A 4,632-nucleotide genomic window follows, 5' to 3' on the forward strand; every position below is an offset into this window, starting at 1 on the left:
TTACCCAACAATTTATTTTGTTCTATGTGTCTGACATTTTATTCTTTACAATTGTTTCAACTAATTTGCCCATTAATGGTGTTAGAGTTACCTGTCTATAATTGCTGGGATCACTTCTAGAGCCCTTTTTAAATATTTGTGTTACATTATCTATGTTACAGTCATTGGGTACAGAAGCTGATTTAAAGGACAGATTACAGACCATAGTTAATAGTTCCACAATTTCACATTTCAGTTCTTTTAGAACTCTTGGGTGAATGCCACCTGGTCCCGGTGACTTGTTACTGTTAAGTTTATCAATTAATTTCAAAACCCACTCTAGTGACACTTCAATTAGTGACAGTTCCTCAGATTTGTCACCTACAAAAGCTGGCTCAGGTTTGGGAATCTCTCTAAAATCCTCAGCCGTGAAGACTGAAGCAAAGAATTCATTTAGTTTCTCCGCAATGACTTTATCATCTTTAAGTGCTTCTTTTGTATCTTGACTGTCCAGGGACCCCACTGATTGTTTAGCAGCTCTCCTGCTTCTGATGTACTTAAGAAAGATTTTGTTATTACCTTTGGAGTTTTTGGCTAGCCGTTCTTCAAACTCCTTTTTGACTTTTCTTATTACATTTTTCATTTAAATTGGCAGAGTTTATGCTCCTTTCTTTTTACCTCTATTTAGATTTTTTTCCCCTCAGACATTGATCTCCTGGAACAGAACGAAAAAAAAATCATGGCAATATTGGGCCCTTTTTAGGCTGAGTCACAGGTAAATCATTGTCATATTAGTAAAGTTGTCCTACGATTCCAAAATAGGAATGCTACCAAGAGGAGCTCGGCCCACAGTCACCTCCACCAGTTGTCTCTGGCAGAAGTCTCTCAATAACCATTTCTGTGAAGGAAGGGCAAAATCCAAAATGCTTAAAAGGGACACGCAAACATTAGTGGACTCTATCCAACATGGAGTTTGATCTTCTTTCATATAGCTTCAGAAGGTAGCAATGACTACAAATTTATATCCAGATTTGATAGCCAGCTTACTGCCCCACCCCCATCTCCCTACCCTGCTGGCAGAGGGCCCCTCAGCAGAGGTCGGTCCCAGCTGGTGTCAGTCTGAGACCTTCTGGACAATGGGTTCCAGGACTGGAGAACACAACAGTGCTTCTCCCACATCTGTGGCCCCACTGTAGAGTAAGGTAACTGTACCCATGGACTATGGGCAAAGATCATAGCTAGTGATACAGTGCAGCCCTGCCATGCACAGAGTTCATAGACAATGGTTACAATTAGTCAGTGGCTGCCCTTGCTTATTGATGGGAAAATGAGAAAAGTTTGCCTAGAGACGGGTTTATTCTGAAGTTTGTATATACATAGGGGTTGTTTGCTTCAGAGCATAGAGAGTAAGACAGAGGGAGGACTTGTTTTGTTATTCAGACACTGAATGACAGCAAGAAAGGGACCCCCAGCCTTGTGATCTGGAGGGGTCCCTCTAGCAAGAATAGAACTGGCATAGGGATGAATCATACAGAGCATGTTTTTACTATTGTGTCGATATGCTTCCGTATCACTCAGTAAATGAAATGTTCTATGGAGACGGTCTCCTAATCTCTTAACCAAAGCCCCTCGGTGCTGAACCCCTTACCAGCAAGGTAACACCACTGAGTCACAAGACTTCATCAGACTGCCCCTGGTACTGGCCAAAACAGCTATAAATCCATCCGGGAGGACAACACTCTGCAAGGAGTTTCCCTGTGACCATGGTGTTATCCGGGATTCTTTCAGCCCAAAGCTCTTGGTAACTTCTACTCTGTGCAAGAAGGTATCAGGAAATAAATTAGGGGAGACACGACAGTCCGACTGATAGATGGCTGGACAGACAGGGCAATGCAAGAGTCCTTTCTCTTATAGCTAAGCTTTACTTAGTCTCAAGCACTTACACATGTCCACAACAGGTTAGTAAAAAACCCCCAACCCTTGAAAATTACCGAAACTGAATGTGGCTCTCGAGTATCACGGCGACAGGCTTCCTTTGGCCAAACTTCCGTCTACCGGTGGGGACCCCAAGAAGCGTCCAGATTATGAGTTCCTGAAGAAACCATTCCGAAGGGTCCAACTAATTCAAAGTTTTCAAGCAATTTGTATACATGTATACATGCCCTTTCTGTGGCACCCAAACCCCCCTCCCCTTCTGCCTTGGTTAAGCTACGTCTGTGCATGTCTAATTTAATGGCCTGCTGACTTGGCTGATTTTAGCAATAAGCAATAGTGGTTTATGGCAGTTTACTGGTTTGTCAAAATCTCCGCATACAATAGGGGGTCTGTTTCCATTCCTTAGCTATCTTACACACCTGGGCAACATTCCTCTGGGCAGACTCACTGACTCCTTGGACTCCTTTTTTGGTGCAACTGGCATGATCCAGGAGTGTCCCCATTCTACTCCTGAGCCTAAACCTTTCAAACACAAGCCCATTCCTCTTTGTAGGTCTTTTGTCCAAAACAGTAGATTCCCAGCCCTGGGCAGTGAGCTCCCAGACGGCTTTACCCATCTCTGGGATTTGAAATTGCCCAGACGATCCCCTCACGAGAAGTTTTTGGATGCAGAGGTTTCCATATTGAGACAGCCCAACTTGATACAAAAAGCCCCAAAGATGGGAGGCCAAAGCAGACTGACATGTGACAAGGCCTAGAAGTGTTGCTAGTAACAGTCTTCATTGCAAGTACATTTAAAGAGTTCAGGGATATGTTTCTGAGAAAGCAATCCACCCACAGCGTTCTTAGGGGGCTTATTCTTTCACCTGCTTACTTCTCTGGTCTTTCTCGCATGAACAGAGAGCAACAATACCCAAAGTCTGAAGGTGCAAAAGATTTGATGTTTATTGGGTGAACTTCCAGCAAGCAATGATTCCAGTTTCCTTCCTCAGTGTCAACCTTCCCAGCTCTGATGCCACAGAGCCTTGCCTGTGTCCCTGTTCCCATTTCTGCCCCCTTAGTGAAACATAATTCCAATTCCTCGACCCCCATTCCCTGTTCCCTTCCACCCCCTTACTTCCTGATTGACTGCAGACTATATAGTAAAGCTTGAGTTCTGCTTAGCTATACCTCAACCAATCATTGTACTGAAATGTAACTAACCAATCCTAACATATTGCAACATGATTATCTAACCAATTATGTCCCACCACCTTCATTGGTTTACACGCAATCAAATTAATTATACAGCAGACAGAAACAATCACAGAACCAGACAGGGATAGAACAACACAGAAATGAGGATTTCACACCCCAGCTATTGTAAGTGAATTCTTGCCAGACAGGATGCTATTAAGCTACGTTTTCTTTAAATCTTTTAGACTCTTCCCTTTCTCTGGAGGTGATAGATCGGATCCCCTTCGTAACAGCCCCAGATTGCCTGATTTTAATGTGACCAGTTTGGAACGTAGGGATGTTACTGTTCATGTCCCAGCTTATGGCTGCTTCTGCTGCTTAGCCAAAGGCCTTACTTAGCCTAAGAACAGGGCCTTACACTGTCATAGTGAGAAAAGGCCCTTACACCAGCAAACAGTGATTTTGATTCTGTATTTTATACCCCTATAACTAGCTAAATGATAAGAATACACCTAAATTCTTAAAGTATAGGCCTTTCCAGACTGGCCTGAATATTTGTATCCTAACAGGAGTTCCCCAGTCAAACACACTAGCACAAACTGTATCACCAAGGGCTGCTAAACGAGACCATGGCCACCAGGATGGGGGCAATGTTCCCTTTAAGCTGCCCACAGGCACAACAGTCCATCGAGTGCCACACACTTGATTATTACAGCCACGCACATCCACAGTCACGGTGATTTGTGTTTATCTTGGTAGATTGACTCAGAGAAAGGGAGAGGGTGAAAGGAAAACCTTCTAACACGCAGTGGCTGCTGTTTGAAATTTGGTGGATTAAGCAAGACCTTGGATACCTCAGTTTGGGTGCGTGGCACCATCTGCTGTTGTGTTGGGTGATAACAGGGGCTGGAGAGGCTGAAGCACCAGCAAATCAGTGTGGGAAAGGGCCAGCCCAGCTGGGTGGTTAGAGGTTCGCAGCAGTTTTCCACAGATCCCAGACTCAACCGCGAGGCCGATAACCCATCACACTCATACCTTCAGGATCCAAAATTAGGCCCCCAGGCATGTGTAATGCAAGCATATGGCAGGGACTGTATCCAGTACAAAACATCCAGATGTAGCAGTTGTTTGATTTCTTTACACTGTGTTCTCCCCCAAGCAGGGCATAACAATGTAAAACACCACAGTGAGTGGAGAAGTCCTATTCTATTAATTCTGACCCAGGATAGCACAACTCCTTTTCTACATTGATTTCTCAAATATCAACACAATATTGAAATTTGATGATTATCTGATACAAAGAGGAAATGAAATATTAGAAAGGTTTGAGCTTCCAGATTAAAATCCACATTTGACCACACAAAGGGATACTGGCAAATACCTTTGATACCAGAATCCTGGGAGAAGAGAACCTTTTCCATACCTATGGCTTGAATCAATTAAGAATCACTTCCTTTGGTCTTCACAGAGTGGCACTGACTTTGTAGAGGTTAATGCAGGACCAGCGCCAGGGTTTCTCGCGCGCTAGGCGCACAGCCATTT

This window comes from Chelonoidis abingdonii, unplaced genomic scaffold (assembly GCF_003597395.2).
Source record: "Chelonoidis abingdonii isolate Lonesome George unplaced genomic scaffold, CheloAbing_2.0 scaffold0538, whole genome shotgun sequence".
Lineage (NCBI taxonomy): Eukaryota > Metazoa > Chordata > Testudines > Testudinidae > Chelonoidis > Chelonoidis abingdonii.